We start from the raw sequence: 17,321 nt of genomic DNA, 5'->3' as shown, positions 1-17,321 counted from the left end.
GTCGAGGCAGCAAGCTGCCGAGGCCCTTGCCAGGATGGGGCAGGCGCAGGAGAGGGAGGTGGCTGTCGCAGCCCGGGAGCGGGCTACGGAGGAGCGGCAAGCCGAGCTGGTCCGCCGGGAGGGCGCGGCCGAGAAGACGCGCGCCGACCTCCAGCGCTGGGAAGACGATCTCCGGAAGATCAGAGAACAATTCAAGCGCTGGGAGGAGGACGTCTCCATCCGGGAAGTGGACAATGAGCTATCGGCGTCGGGTCTCGGTGCCCGGGAGGATTCGGTGGCCCAGCAGGAGGATGTGTTGGCCCGGCGGGAGAATGAGCTGAGTCGCCGAGAAGGCGAACTGAGTTGCCGAGAAGGCGAACTGAGTCGCCGAGAGGGCGAAGCTGCTGCTGCGTTGGCCGCCGCAGCTACCAGGGCGGAGGAGAACGCGAAGCATGAGGCGGAACTGGCCGCGCGCGAACGCGCCTTGTCTGAGATGGTGGCCAAGGCGAAGCAGGCTGCCGCCCCCACCGCGGCTGGCGGTTCTTCCGGTCCGGCCGGGGACCAGGGACTCGAGGCACAGCTGCGGGCCGCCAAGGAGAAGCTCGAGACCTCTTTTGTCTCGCGGGTCAACCTTGAGCATATGCTGGAGGACATACTCCGGCGGATGCGACGGGCCGTGGAGAAGGGTGGTCTTGGACGGCTTGTCGACGACACGAAGGGCGATGGCCCCGCACGACAAGTGTTGGGGCTGCAGCAGGTCTGCGAGCGCCTCGAGGCCCTGCCTTGGGCGGTCCAGGAACTCGCCGCCCGGGAGGGACGTGGCTTGGCGCATGCAGTGGCCGAGCACGTCCTAGCCTGCTACCGAAGCAGGGACCCGAACTTCCCACTGGAGCCGGTGCGGGAGGGAGTGGTCGAGGCTGAGGGGGAGGCTGCCCGGGCAGCGGTCCGGAGCACCGCCGCTGAGGTGGCGGCCGGCTTCAGGCGAGAGGTGCCACCGCCGCCAGTCCCCGGGGATGACTCAGAGGATTCAGCCGACGCCTCTGCCGCCGACTAGATCTTTTGTAGCCTCTTTTCTTTTGTTGTAGATGTAGGAGTGAACCCTTAGAAAATGCCTTGGAAATATCCTGTGAATATTAAATGGCTATTTTTCCCTGGGCTCGCAACTCCAGTTTCTCTGTGTGTTCGATGCTTCTTCCGATGTTTTACTTCGAAGTCCCGGGGAGTACTCAGTCGGGCCGTTCCCGACCTTCCCGTCCCCGAGGATGAAGTTGTCTTGATCGCTGTTACTGGCACAGTCGGCCTTCAAGCTCTCGCGAATCCGCATCGCCTAAGTTAAGAACAAAGACAGAGACTTCCTTGCCCGGGAGATGGATCGATCCCGCTCGGAACACGCCGTGCCTGATGAACACTTTTTTACTTTGCGACCACTCAGTTAGTAGAAGGGAGACGCGTGCGGGCGAGAATGTGACCAAGAGTCCTCGCGGTCCGGTGGTGCCCGGGCTTTAAACGGGCCAGGCCGAGCACTGACAGCTCGCCCCCGAGACCTGAGCTCCGGACTACCCGAGCAGCTCGAGCGATAGGATTACCCAGGGCACCCGAGGACTCGGTAGTGCTCGGGGTCCTTAAAAGCGGACCGAACACCACGACCACCACGAAGGGCTTCGGTCAGACGTTATCGCAAGCACGCTACTCTTTTCTGCAGACCGTTCTGTCGTTCTGGGAAAAAGTAGTCACGCGGCAGGGTTTTGCGTGCGAGGAGGCCACCTCGCCGAACAGATTAAACCGCGAGAGCCCCCGAGAGTGACTCGAGGACATAAATTTACTTAAAGCAGACTTGTCTGAATATAACCACTCACCGGACAGCTGTCGGCCTTCCGGCTCATCGATCCAGGAGGGATGTGCTTCCGAGCTCGGGTGCCCGGGGACTCGATTATTTTAACGGAGCGCCTGAGTGCCCAGAGGCATACGAGGCTCCTAGGGTCGGGTGATCTCGACCACCCATGCCTAAGTGGTAGGACCGCCCGAGGACCCTGGAGCCGACCAGAGACCGGGGCATTGAAGCCCTCGCGGCCGAGCTGTTCGTGATCGCCAGCCTGTGACTTAAGAGAAAAAATAGGATTTCTTTGTCTGGTGCGCTCTGTCAGTGCGGTACTTGCTATAGACTGCTCTCGTTTTCGACCCGAGACCTCTCGAATACCCAAACCGGCGGACAAGAGCGGTCAGAGGCATAACCCAGAGGTCCTATGGTTTGGTGGTGCCCGGGTATGACAGACCAGACCGAGCACCGACAGCCCGCTCCGGGGGCCCGAGCTCCGGACTACTCGAGCAGCTCGAGCGATGGGATTACCCGGAGCACCCCGAAACTCGGTAGTGCCCGGGAGCCTGTCACGACACCGAACACCACAGCCTACCATGCCGGACGTAAGTCAGCGGCGACTGCTCGCATGCATACCGATTGGGATTCTTTTATCAGCGGGGAAAATGAGAGAGCGAACTTTTTCTCGCACAACCGAGCACCTCACCAGACAGATTAAACATACGGAATCCAGACAAAGTATTTTGACATAGCGATTGCTTATTGAAATACTTAATGTGCAATATTTACAAGGTTGGGCGACAACGACTTACCCCACGGGGCGAAGCCTTCAGACTGCTTGGGCGGGGAGAAACCCCCGGCCTTGCTGACCTGAGCCGCGAGCACGACCATCTACGGGTAGAAGCGTCGGAGATGCTCGATGTTCCACGGATTCGGGAGTGGCTGTCCTTCCTCCGTCGCCAACCTGAAAGAACCTGCCCGGGGGACCGCGATCACGGTGAACGGACCTCGAGAGACCGGGCCCGGACATGGCGCAGATGATAACGCCGCAGACTCTACTGGTACCGAGCCGCCCGGACAGCAGCACGCCGCCGGCGCTCTTCCAGGTAGTCCACGTCGTCGCGCCTGCTCTGTCACTGGAAGTGGAGCCGGAACGCTGGAGACGGTGCCCGCCGGCCATCTTTTCCTGAGAAAAAAAAGTGAAAACAAACAATCCAGGGATACTCCCCCCTACCTGGCGCGCCAGCTGTCGGAGGGTGAACTCCTGTCGCAGGGATCCCGAGAGACCCCTTTTTAGAGATTCGGCCGGGGGATGATCCTGGAAAAGCTTGTTTGGGAAATAAGCGGGAACGGAAACAAATGCGATGGCTGGCGGGAGATGATTGCCCTAATGCGAGGAAAAGATGGGTGCACCGGGGTTTAGACAGGTTCGGGCCGCACGGAGGCGTAACACCCTACTCCTGTGTGAGCGCTATATTTATCCTTGAAGGGAATTCTTCAAGGATGTATCTGGTTCTAAGGGGAGAGCCGTTTACAAAGAGCTTGAGGCTCTCGTGTTCTAGCTTGGCTTGAGCTGGTTCGAGTGTCTGCGTCCTCTTCTTCACACACTTTCGGTTTCTTCGGTCTTGTTCGTCGGGGGGTCTGATCCTCTTTTACGTGTTCTCCATCCTTTCCTTTTATAGGCGCGCCGACCTCAACATATCCTGAACGGGAAAGAGGGGATGCGAATGCCAAGGTGCCACGGAGAAAGGCGCAATCATTTCGTCTTGGTGAAGTGACAGGGGCGGTGGAGAAATGCGGCGCGCATCCGACCACCCGCCACTGTGGAAGCCCTCGGGCGCCATAAAGGGGGCCCACCGGGCAGCCTCAGAGGTGCCCGGTGCGCCCACCCTGTCTTGTTCTTCTGCCAGGGCAGGGTGGCAGGCGGAGCGCTTCGATTCTGGCAACGTTATCCCGAGGCACCTGGATGAAACGGGACGGGACCCGTGCATTTAATGGACCCACGCCCCCCTGCCAGTGCATGGCAGGGTCTGACACTGGGGCGTGGGCAGCTGAGAATAGCAGGATGTCAGGATGTCAGACCGCGCGTGCCTATTAAATGCGGCATTGGGCCTTTGACTGGATGACACCCTGACGACGGGACCCTTCGGGTCATTGAATGATCTTGCGCGAACCTTCGGGGAACCGAGTCCTCGGGGACTGCCACGTGCAGCCCCGAGCACTCTCCCCCGAGTACTTGAGTGAGACCTTCGGGGAACCGAGTCCTCGGGGGCTGCCACGTGCAGCCCCGAGCACTCTCTCCCGAGCACTTCGGTGGGACCTTCGGGGCACCGAGTCCTCGGGGGCTGCCACGTGCAGCCCCGAGCACTCTCTCCCGAGCACTTCGGTGGGACCTTCGGGGCACCGAGTCCTCGGGGGCTGCCACGTGCAGCCCCGAGCACTCTCTCCCGGGCACTTCGGTGGGGCCTTCGGGGCACCGAGTCCTCGGGGGCTGTCACGTGCAGCCCCGAGCACTCTCTCCCGAGCACTTCGGTGGGACCTTCGGGGCACCGAGTCCTCGGGGGCTGCCACGTGCAGCCCCGAGCACTCTCTCCCAAGCACTTCGGTGGGGCCTTCGGGGCACCGAGTCCTCGGGGGCTGCCACGTGCAGCCCCGAGCACTCTCTCCCGAGCACTTCCTTCTTGGTATTTGGGCTCTGCGGATCATCGGGGAACTAGGGTGCTCGGGAACCAGAGGTGGCGGCCCCGAGCACCTTCTCCCGGGACTTAGCTTCTTCTTACCTTGCAGGGTGGTGACATGTGGTGGATGGCCGGCCCGGCCTCGGGACTTAGGGACCCCTGGTTCTGAATACACCGACAGAGGCCGATCGGTGATGGAATATGTGCAGGTGTTCAACCACCTTGCACAATATGCTCAAGATGAAGTGAGCACTGACGAGCGGAAACAATACCATTTCGTTAACGGTCTTAATTCGAAGATGCAAGACCGGTTGTCGGCACACGAGTTCGCCGATTTCAACAAACTTGTGAGCACCTTGCTCACGGTGGAGTTCAAGCTCAAGAACCACCAGGAGGAGAAGAAGCGCAAGAGGGGTCCCTCGCCTTCTGTGGGCGGGAGCTCGCAGCGCGCCTGCACGGAGAGTCTACCTCCACCATCTCGCGTGCCGGCATCAAGCGCTCCTCGTCCGATGTGGCTCGTGCAGCGTCCGTCCTTCTCCGCTCTACAAGGACAGCCTACAAGACCCGTCGGCTCCCAAGTGAGCGTGACAGGTGGTCCCGGTGGCCCATGCTACAACTGCGGCTGTGTTGACCACTATGCACGGGACTGCGTGTATCCGAAGTCGGGAGCTGCGGTGACAGCTCCAAGGCCACCACCGGCTCAGTCTGTGCCATAGTCCTCTCAGGCGACCCACGTTCCCAAGCGTGGCCGAGCGCGCTACACCAACACCGATGAGGTTCAGGAGGGTGATACCGTCCTGATGGGTACGTTGAGTATGAGTTTCAATTCATTCGAGTATGGTTACATAACACAGTTACACTACCATACGGCATACACATAGGAAATTTACAATTTTTATGGCATTAGGTATCGTGGTCGATACAAAACGTAAGCATAACATATAGACACGTCTTAGGGAAAGTAAATAGTCAGCCTAGTGTGGAGTCACACCAGAGTTAATCATCGTCACTTGATGCTTCTTTCGTATGTGCTTGTGCGCGGGCTTCTTTCTCATGCCTCCAATTCAGCTCGTCCTCGTCCTACTTCTTCATTTGACCCACCCATTCCTAGTCCTTGGGAGATATGAAGTCATCGATCCACTGGTGAAATGCACACACCTTGGTTGGTGGCTGGACATGATTTGTTACCTGTGGACGAAAAGTGTTAGTACATGAAGTAAATGGAAAATTGTGTTTTCTCAAAGTGATTACCCGAGAAGATACGCTCTCTTTGGAAAGCGCATCTATGTTCGAACAACATAAGTACCTCCTCCCAAAGGTATCCAAGTCATGAGAACACTGCATGTCTGTCCACAATGGCATTCAGGCCTCGGCATATGTTTTAGGAATAAGCGGTTGTCGAACGCATCCCTGCTTGGATAATAGTTGCATGGTCCTTCCACATCTTCCTCTTTCCGCCATACTTAGTGTTAGTTGTGTTCAGATGGTCGAGATGGAGGTGCCTTATATTAACGAAGGGCATCAGATACTTTGGTAAGCTCATCATCGTACATCACTTGTAGTGGTAGGGAAAAATCTGTGCATGAGTCAATGCTACAATGCCTTATATTGAAGAAGGGCATCGAATTCTCTGGTTAGCTCATTAGCATGCGTTACTGTAGTAGCATGGAAAGACTTGTGCATGGTTTAATGCTACAGTGTGAAGAGGTGATGGGTCGCTGTAGTTCGATAATTGACCTTGAAAGCGCATCTAGCACCCATATGTGGGTTTTGGATAATTGATGACAAATGATTAAGGGACTAATGTGTTTATTAAAGTTATGAACAGGTTTTAGTCCCATTGGAGAAGTTAAGCAACGTTGGCATCCCTCAAAAGGAAAAGAGAAGCGACATGTAGTTACTTATTAGGTTTAAATTGTTTTTATTCTCAAACTTGAGTTTAGGAATACCGTACTATTAAGAGGGATACATTTAGGTTGACTTGAAGATGTCTCAGTGCTCAAATGACTCTATCGGACCAAATATGAGAGACACAATCACCTCACGGACCTCGAGAAGGTCTTAGTGTTTGTTTGCACTCGGAGTGTTCGGGCTGACCCGGAGTCTCTGGGTTGCTGGAACCTCCAGGTAAGGCTCCGGCCAGGGGTGCTCGGGTAGAACCTAAGTACTGAACCCGGAGTCTCTGGGTTGTCCCGGATACTCCGAATTCTGTTCAGTGGCCCAGAGTCTCCGGGTTAGACTCTGAGTCAAGCTCTGTGTTTGGGCTTAAGTGCTAACCCGGAGTCTCCAGGTTGACCTGGATACTTCCGGATATGGTGAAGGTCCGGACACTCCGGATAGGGCTCCGGACAGAGGTCTCAAAGGCGCTTTCGAACGCCAACCTGGATACTCTGGGTTAGTATAGAATGTACTGTAACACCTAGTTTTTGGGGGCTGAGTTTAAATACCCCCTTCCCCCTTCATCCATGGCTGCTGAACTAACTCGAGACAATATACTTCATAGCCTCTTTAGAGCCCTGCCACTTGTCGGAGGATGAACTCCTCAAGCGATGATCCAGAGGGACCCCCTTTGAGATTTGGCCGGAGGGATGATTCTGAATCTGCCTCGTATGTGAATTAAATGAGAGTATGTGGGATGCAGGCGAGACGGATGATCGGATGCTAGTGGAGTAAATGCTCGAGAGATTTTAGACAGGTTCGGGCCGCACGGAGCGTAATACCCGACTCCTGTGTGTATGCTATAAATGATCTGGGAATGCATTTGTCTGGATCTCCTGAGTTACAAGGATTTTTGTCTAAGTCTAGAGCTTCGGTCTTGCTTCGAGCTTCGTGTGTTCTGACTTCGTTAACTTGTCAGCCGCCCCGGGGTCCTCGCTCTTCTCCAGGGTGCGCTCCCCTTTTTATATCCCGTCGGGGAGGCTTAGCGTGCTCAGAAAGGAGGGCACGAGTCCCCATGAGCCATAAATGGAAAGCAACCATCATAGGGCTGCAATTTGATGTTACGATAGGTTGAAAATGCGTCCCCGACCGGTCCTGTCGTCATCATGCCACTTTTTAGCGGGTGCAGCAGGGGGGGCCACCGGGCAGCCACCGAGAAACCCCGCGTGCTTGCCCGGTCAGAGCAGGCCTGACACAGCAGGTCAGCAGGCGATATACCTCGAGCCCAGTGACGATATCTCCAAGGCGTGCCAGATGACGCGCGATGGGACCCGCCGCATTAAATGTCCCCACGCCTCCCTGCCAGGTAGTGACAGGGACTGACAGCAGGCGTGTGGGGAGTGGTTGGAAGTGACAGGCCATGCTTCCTCTTAAATGCAGCATCGGGCCTCTCACCAGTTGACACCTCACCGCTGAGCCCTTGTGGGGTCCATCGGCAAGGGGCTTCTCAGGTCCTCGGGGACCACTGTTCACAAGCCTGAGCGACTTCTCCCGGAACTGCCTTCTTGGGTCCTCGGGGAACTCGGGTACTCGGGGACCACTGTTCGTGGCCCCGAGCACCCATCCCGGAACTGCCTTCTTAGGTCCTCAGGGAACTCGGGTACTCGGGGACCACTGTTCATGGCCCCGAGCACCCCTCCCAGAACTGCCTTCTCGGGTCCTCGGGGAACTCGGGGACCACTGTTCATGGCCCCGAGAACCCCTCTCGGAACTGGGTCTTCTCGGACCTCGGGGAGATAGTCCCCGAGGGAAAGCACCACGTGGCATTCTGCTGTCCTGACCACGGGACTCGGGGACCCTTGGTTCCTATGTCACCGACAGCAGCCCCCGGGCCCATCGGTAGGCGATGGCCTAGAGACTGCGGATGGGGCCCTACTTCCTCAAGGCCGATCACAACGTCGGTGCCACGTGGCTTGTCGTCAGGCGCCAAAAATCTTGCGGTCTTTTTGGCCCAGGCTCTTGGTACGGCCCAGGCGGGAAACTGAAAGGACACGTGTCCTTCCGACTTCCGAGGGAAGTGATAACGAGGCAAGAGGTGCGCGTGGCAACCGCGCGGACCGAGGGTAGTGCGCCTGACAATCGCACGATCGAGGGAGATGCGTCTGGCAACCGCGCCGATCGAGGCGAATGGGCCTCGCAGATTGCGCAGAGGAATGTGCCGTTTGAAATCCCCAGGATATAAAAAGGAGAGGGGGGACGAACCATTGCCCCCCACGCCATTCTCGCAATCGCCATCTTCTGTCTTCTTTTTCTTCCTTGCGCACCAGGAGCTCTGTCTTCTGCCCGCAGCGCACCTTTCTTCTCAACTCCTCCAGCACACTCCCCACCCCCAAAGAATGTCGAGGGCAGGAAGTGGTCACCGGGACGCGTCGAGCTCCAACAGTGTCCTGCTGAAGTCCTGACTCATGAACGAGGGGGGGGGGGACTGAGAAGGTCCGCAAGCTGATGGTGTCCGTCGGCCAACAGGAGGCGTCGGTGGTGACGTCGGTGAACTTTCTGCCCTCCACGCGCAGGCCAGAGCGGATCATGATCTTCGTGTCCTTCGTCGCCGCCGGACTGGTGCCGCCATTCTCGTCGTTCTTCCTCCTAGTGCTGGACACGTTCGGCGTCCAGCTGGCCCACCTGAGTCCGAACTCGGTGGTGATCCTGACGATCTTCGCCCACTTCTGCGAGATGTTCGTGGGAGTGCCATCGTCGGTCGCGCTGTTTCGGCACTTCTTCGTTCTCCGAGCGACCAAGAAGAGGAAGGGATCCAACGAGGTGGAGGTGGTCGGCTGCTGCAACTTCCGCCTGCGGGAGGGGCTCGGTGACGTCTACATCCCGCAAGTGCTACGCGGCAAATGGGAGAACTGGCGTTGGGACTGGGTCTACGTTGACGTCAGTCCCCATGACCGCCTCACGCTGCCCCAAACGACGGTGGAGCCCCACAGGCTAATCTAGGAGGCAGCCCCCGCGGAGGACGAGCGCATGCGCTCGGTGCTGAACCACATTGACGACCTGCGCCGGGCGGGGCTGACTTTGCTGATGGTGGTCGTCAATTACCTGTGCCGCCGTCTGGCCCCTCTGCGGGAGCGTGCCCGCTTCGCCTGGATGTACACCGGCTTGGGTGAACTGATGAGGACCTACATCGGTGCAGACGGGGACCTCGACGAGGGGACGCTGGTGACCCTGCTGAAGATGGTGATCGGCGTCGACAACATCGCCGAGGCGGTCCTACCCTGAGAGGAGCTGGTGCTTTGCGCCGTCCCGGGCCGGGCGGCACTGCAGGCGTCCATGCCGGAGTTCGACGCCCAGGGGCTGGTGGACCGTCCGGGGTGTCGGAACCCCGGGACCATACACATTCCCGGGGTGGATGACAACGGAGGGCGGGGTGCCACCGCCGAAAGCAGTAGGCCGGCGACCTGAGGCAACAAAGGGAAGCGTCCCCGGGCGTACGTCCCTCAGCCATCTTCATCTTCGTCGCCGTCACCACCGCGACAATGGTCGACGGTAGGCGGCGCGACGGAGGGCGGCTGAGGCAGCCAATCCTCAGGAGCGGACTCCGGGACGGAGACCAAATCTAGGGCGCGGCAACCCGAGGGCCAGAGCCCAGCGGGCGGCCCAACGGCTGGCGGCCGGACCGACCAGCTGCCGGAGACAGGCTCCGGGGCGGCCGCTGGGGCCGGCCCACAACGGCCCGAGGGCCAGTGCCCTCCCCCAAAAAGGATTAAGGCAGAGCCTGGACCGAAGCCGCAGAGGCCCGATTTCCGGATCCTGGAGTCTCGGTGGTGGTACCGCGGGCCCAAAACCACGTAAGCTATCTTTCTGTCTCGAGCACATCTGCACAGATCTTGGCTTGTCACTAACCTGTTTTCTTTTTAGGCCGCTCAAGGACTCAGCAGGAGGCCAGAAACAACCGGAGCAGCCGAGGCCAGCCCCTGTTCCTGGGCCGAGTGCTCTGGCGAACCCCGAGCCGCGGGCTCCAGCCAGCTCTGAGCCAAGGGCACCGGCCAGCACCGAGCAGCGAGCGCCGACCGCACCTGCCCCGAGCCCTCAGAGGAAGGAGCAAAAGACCACCTGGGAGGTGGTCGCGACAAGGGCGATGCCGGAGAGGGCTCGCAGGGGACCCAGCCCCCGACCACCTTCTGGCCAGGCCCCGGAACCCCTCCTCGAGGTGCTGGGAAGCGCTTGGGAGGTCATCGGGCGGCTCAAAGTGGATCGAAACTCTGCTCTTTGTTTGTCCTTTTATATTGTTTGTTTTATGCCTGATGTCCCAAGAGGCACTGGCCGGGACGAGCCCGGCAATCTTCCCCCGAGAAGTTAGGTTGCCCCGACCACTCATCGTACGAGTAGTGGGACCACCCGAGCGTCCAGCCCCCGAGTCCTTGCGAGTCTGCAGTAGCTGAGTCAAAGAGACATAGACACGAACTTCTTTGCTCGGGAGATAAGTCCATCCAGCACGATGCATGCTACGACCTCTCAAACAAATAGGCCGGAGACGCATGCGGGCCAAAATACGACCAAGAGTCCCCATGGTTTGGTGGTGTCTGGGGTAGGACTGACCAGGCCGAGCACCGACAGCCCACCCTTAGGGACTAGGCGGTCCCGACCACTCTTTGTTCAAGCGGTAGGACTACCCGAGAACCCCAGAGACTTGGTACTGCTCGGGGTACTGCCAAGCCGGGCGGGCACCACGGCCACCATAAAGGACCTAGGTCAGCCACCGTCACCTGTACGGTGCACCGACTACTGTCTGTTTTTGTTGTTCCGGAAAAGTGAACAGGTGGGCAGGGTTTTACACGCGAGGAGACCATCTCGCCAAACAGATTAGCATGCGAGGGTCCCTGGGATAACTCGGGAACAATAGTTTATTGCGTATGTATGAAAGGAAATTCATATAACTTTAGTGACTCACCGGGTAGCTGTCAGCCTTCCGACCGACCGATCCAGGAGGGGGTAGATGCCCTGAGCTCGGGGCGCCCAGGAACCTGGGTTCCCTTGTGCAGAGCGCCTGAGCCCCTTGGACATCCTTTCAGCACCCGAGCATTGGAAACCCGGTGACAGAACCATGGGCTAGGCGGTCCCGACCACTCATGTTCGAGCGGTAGGATTACCCGAGGACCCTGTAGGTTCGAGCAGTGCCTTGGGCACTGAGGCCCTTGCGGTCGGGCTGCTTGGTTCTTGATCACTGATCTGTAAGCTTAAGAAATAGGCAAAGATTCTTTGCTTGATGCGCTCTGTTAGTGCGGTACTTATTATCGATTGCTCTCATTTTTGACCCGAGATCTCTCGAATACCCAGACCGGCGAAGTGTACAGACAAAGGCATAATCAAGAGGTCCAATGGTTCGGTGGAGCCCAGGGTAGGACTGACCAGGCCGAGCACCGACAGCCCGCCCCTGGGGTCTAGGCGGTCCCGACTACTCATGTTCGAGCAGTAGGATTATCCGAGAACCCCAGAGGCTCGGTAGTGCTCGGGGTATTGCCATGCAGCCAGACACCATAGCCTACCACGACAGACTTAAGTCAGCAGCTACTGCCTGCGCGCATACCGACCGGGATCCATTTTTATCAGCGGGGAAAAATGAGAGAGCGTGTTTTCTCGCACAAATCGAGCATCTCACCAAACAGATTAAACATATGGATTCCAGAGAGCAAACTCGCAATAAGAGTATATTGACAATTTGTTACAGAAGTGCAAACTTACATGGTTGGTGGCAGCTCCCGGCCAACTTGCGAAGGGGGGAGGCCCCTAGCCTGGTTGGCCCGAGCACAAACATGCTCACCTAGGGATAAAACTTGCGCAGATGCTCGATGTTCCACGTGTTTGGGAGAGCCTGCCCATCCTCTGTGGCCAGCCGAAACGAGCCTTGTCGTGGGGGCACCGGTCACGATGAAGGGGCCTTCCCACATAGGGCAGATTTTATTCTTTCATTCGCGCGTTTGGACGCGTCGGAGAACTAGCTCCCCAACCTCGAGTGACCCGGCCCGGATGTGACGATGATGATAGCGCCGCAGGCTCTGCTAGTATCTGGCAGCTCGGACGGTGGCTCGTCGCCGACGCTCCTCCAGGTGATCGACGTCGTCGCGTCTTTGCTGTTCCTGTTCGCCTTTTGAATAGGTATTCACCTGAGGGGAGCCGAGAGTGAGCTCGAAGGGGAGGACCGCCTCGGCACCGTAGACGAGGAAGAACGGCGTCTCCTCGGTAGCCCGACTTGGTGTGGTCCGGTTGGCCCATAACACAGCAGGCAGCTCGTCGATCCACCCTTTCCCATGCTTTGCCAGCACATCGTAGGTCCGGGTTTTGAGCCCATTCAGTATCTCGGTATTGGCACGCTCGACTTTCCCATTGCTCCGAGGATGAGCGACAGAGGCGAAGCAAAGCTTGATCCCAAGGTCCTTGCAGTAGTCCCCGAACAGGGCACTTGTGAACTGGGTGCCATTGTCAGTGATGATCCTGTTCGGGACGCCGAAGCGACTTGTGATACCGCGGATGAATTGAATTGTCATGTTCTTGGTAACCTTGACAACTGGGACCACCTACGGTCGCTTGGTGAATTTGTTGATGGCGACGTAGAGGTACTCATAGCCCCCGATTGCTCGGGGGAAGGGACCCAGGATGTCCAGCCCCCAGACCGTGAAGGGCCATGATAGGGGGATGGTATGGAGAGCCTGAGCTGGTTAGTGAATCTGCTTTGTGTGGAACTGGCACGCTCTGCAGCGCTGAACCAACTTGGAAGCGTCATGGAGGGCTGTAGGCCAGTAGAAGCCTTACCGAAAGGCCATCCCGACCAGCGTGCGGAATGATGCATGGCCACCGCACTCGCCCTCGTGGATCTCAGTGAGGAGCTCACTACCTTCTGCCCGGGTGATGCATTTCAGGAGGACATCGTCCGTGCTTCGTCGGTAGAGATCCCCATCTACTATGGCATAGCGTTTGGACTGCCGTGCAATCCTCTCCGCAGAGGCATCATCCCCGGGAAGGATGTTTTCTTTCAAGTACCCTTAGATCTCGTCGATCCATGAGGCATCTTGAGAACCGCCGGCAAGTGCAGTGCACTCACTGGGCGGCGGCACCTTGACGGGACCTCCCACTGAGGGTGCTGCCTGGGCTCCCTCAACTAGGCTCGAGGGTTCTCCTTTATCCTGGTCGGCAGGCAGGACGGATGGCCGCGTGAGCCTTTCTTCAAAGGTTCCGGCTGGGATGAGCACCCGGGCAGAGGCCAGGCGAGAGAGGTCATCGGCCAGAGCGTTGTCGCGATGAGGTATATGCCGCAGCTCTAGGCTGTCAAAGTGCCGCTCCAACTTCTTGACTTCCGCCACGTACGGCGCCATCTGAGGATCCGCGCACTGGTATTCCTTGGAAACTTGGTTGACCACCAGCTGGGAGTCTCCCTTGACCAGCAACCGCTGGATCCCGAGACCTACCACTGCACTGAGGCCAGCGATGAGGCCCTCATATTCTGCCATGTTGTTGGTTGCTCGAAAATGCAGCTGCATGACGTACTGGAGTACTTCACTCGTTGGGGAGGTGAGCACCACTCCAGCCCCCGCACCTTTCAGTGTGAGGGAGCCGTCAAAGTGCATGACCCAGTACCCGGGCCCGTCTTGCCTGGGATACGCGGAAATCTCTTCATTGTCGATCTCGGGGATCGGCGTCCACTCTGCCACGAAGTCGGACAGAGCCTGGCTCTTGATTGCTTGGTGGCTGACGAAGTGCAGATCAAATTCTGCGAGCTCGACCACCCACTTGACGATACGCCCAGTGCCTTCTCGATTCCGGAGGATCGGCCCCAGTGGGTATGTGGTTACCACCGAGATCTTGTGCGCCTGGAAGTAGTGGCGCAGCTTCCTGGAAGCGACGAGCACGGCATAAAGCATCTACTGGGCTTGGGGGTATCTTGTCTTGGTGTCTCGGAGGACTTCACTCACGAAGTACACCGGTCACTGTATACGGCGGGCCCAGAATACGGCCTCGCCCGAGGACTTGTCGCAGCCCCCGAGCTCGGGGCAGTGGTCGGGGCCGGCCGAGGTCTCGGGCTCGACTCCCTGGCCGGGAGGAGCCGCGGTCTCGGGCTCGACTCCCTGGTCGGGAGGAGCCCCGAGACCCATAGGCTGCTCGAGAGCAGCCAGGAGTTTGGACCCAGCACCTTACCCCGAGCACTCGTCACGCTCCACCACCAGTACTATGCTCACGACCTGTGGAGTGGACGAGACGTAGAGCAATAAGGGCTCACCCTCGGTGGGGGCCACCAGTACGGGCGGCGAGATGAGATACTTCTTCAAGTCCTGGAAGGCCTGCTCGGCCTCCGGTGTCCAGTCAAAATGACCGGTCTTCTTCAGCAGTTTGAAGAGTGGGAGCCCTCGCTCCCCAAGCTTGGAGATGAAGCGCCCCAGGGCCGCCATGTAGCCAGCAAGACGCTGGACCTCCATGAGACGAGCCGGGGGACACATCTGCTCGATGGCCCAGATCTTCTCTGGATTGGCCTCGATTCCTCGGCTAGAAACCAAGAAACCGAGGAGCTTGCCCGCGGGTACCCCAAAGACGCACTTCTCGGGGTTGAGCTTCAGGCAGGTAGTGCGGAGACTATTGAATGTCTCGGCTAAGTCTTCCAGCAGGGTGGCGCGATCTCAGAACTTGACCACGAGGTCGTCGACATAAGCTTCGATGTTGCGGCTAACCTGCGTATAAAGGGTAATGCGCACGGCCCGCTGGAATGACGATCTAGTGTTGAGCAAACCAAAAGGCATTGACACATAGCATTAGGTCCCCACCGGTGTAGTAAAAGATGTTTTTTCTTCGTCCTGTTTGGCCATGCGGATTTGGTGATAACCCGAATTTGCATCTAAAAAACACAAAAGATCGCATCCCGCAGTGGAATCTACTATCTGGTCTATGCGGGGTAAAGGAAAAGGATCTTTCGGACAAGTCTTGTTTACGTCGGTGTAGTCAACGTGCATCCGCAGCTTGCCGTTGGCCTTCGGGACGACGAGTGGGTTTGCCAGCCACTCTGAGTGGAGGACCTCTCGGATGAAGCCGGCATCGAGGAGCTTGCTGACTTGCTCCCGGATGAACACCTGGTGCTCGGGAGCTTGCCGCCGGACCTTCTGCCTCACCGGCCGTGCGTCTGGTCGCACAACAAGGTGGTGCTCGATCACCTCCCTAGGGATCCTGGGCATATCGGACTGCTGCCATGCAAACATGTCGACGTTATCCTGGAGGAACGCGACGAGTGTGTTTTCCTATTTGTCGCCCAGGTCACCGCCGATCCGAATAACCTGGGATGAGTCTTCGCCCACCACAACCTCCTTCGTGGGGATGGAGACATCGGCGGCGAGTCAGGGTTTGGATGAAGAGGGTCCCAAGCCCCCTAGGTATCCTTCGACCTCAGCCGGAGCAGAGACCAAGGCCGAGTAGAGCTGCTCGGTGCAGGAGACGGTGCTACCGATCTCGGCGGGCACGGAGATGGGCCTGCGGGGCCCAGCATCTTGACCGTGAGGTAGGCATAGTGTGTCACCACCATGAACCGAGCGAGCGCCGGGCGCACAAGGATGGCGTTGTAGGGCAGAGGGACCTCCGCGACGTCGAAAATGACGTTCTCTGTCCGAAAATTGTCCCGGCTCCCGAATGTGACGGGCAGCTCGACCTGCCCGAGGGGCAGGGTATGCCCTGGCGTCACCCCGAAAAAGGGGAGCGACGGCTTTAGGCGCCTTGAAGGCACCTGTAGCTTCTTGAAGGTCTTCTGGGACAGGAGGTTTAGGCCTACACCCCCATCGATCAGCACTCTGTTGACCTTCACATTGCAGATGGTGGGGGACACTACCAGATGTAGTCGCCCCACACCTGCAGTACTTGCGAGGTGGTACACCAGACTGAAGGTGATCGGGGCCTCCGACCACTTGAGAGGCCTTGTGGCCGCAGTGCCCGGGGTAGCCGAGCACACCTCACAGCATTGTCTTGACGCAGCGATGAGAGGAGGGCGTGTATGCGCCTCCGTCGATAAAAGTGACGGTGTGCTTGGGCTCTTGGAACCCGAGTTCTTGGTTTTCGGGGGCGGCTTTGTCGTCGCCACCCCTGCGACGCTTCTTGCGCTCCTTCTGGCGCCGCTCGACGAGTCCTTTAACCGATCCGCACTCAGTGAGGTCGTGTTAGTCAGTTTGGTGGATCTCACACCACTTTCCTTGTTCGGGCCTCGCAGGAGCGGGAGCCCTTGCGGGAGCGGGCCTCCTGTCGACAGCCGCCTGGCCTGCCGGCCTGCGGGCAGGGCCCTTTGCCGGTACGACAGGGGCAGCGTCGCGCTTCCTTCTCTTTTTCTTTTCCCACCTTTCAGAGCGGGAAGGACCTGCCTTGTCGGCAGTGGGTTGCTCAGGGCACTGGACATGCCACGCCTAAGCCTCCGCCACCTTGGCGCACTTGTCGGTCAACGCGAAGAGCTCCGCGGTGGTTTCGACCTCATGCGTACCTAGCTTTTCAAGCATCCGCTCGTCTCGGACGCCCTGCCGGAATGCGGCGATGATGGCATGGGGAGTAATCCGCGGGATGGTGTTGCGGACCTAGCTGAAGCGCTGTATGAAGCGCCTCAGCTTCTCCCCCTCTTGCTGCTTCACGGCATGGAGGTCGCACTCCAAGCCGGGGCGCGTCAAAGTGCCATGAAAATTGGCTACGAACTGGTGGCAGAGATCATCCCAGGAACTAATAGATCCTGGGGATAAGTTCATAAGCCAGGAGCGGGCAGAGCCCCTCAAGGCTACGTGAAAGTAATTGGCCATAACCTTTTCACTGCCGCTTGCCGCTTGAAATGGCGGTGGTGTAGATCTTGAGGAATTCGACGGGGTCGATGGACCCGTCGTACTTCTCCAGTAGTTCTGGCCGGAACTTCGTGGGCCAGTTGACCCGATGGAGCTCACTGCGAACGCCGGCGCGCCGGGGAA

The sequence above is a fragment of the Phragmites australis genome, chromosome 11 (assembly GCF_958298935.1).
Source record: "Phragmites australis chromosome 11, lpPhrAust1.1, whole genome shotgun sequence".
Lineage (NCBI taxonomy): Eukaryota > Viridiplantae > Streptophyta > Magnoliopsida > Poales > Poaceae > Phragmites > Phragmites australis.
Note: the sequence above shows the minus strand (reverse complement) of the source record.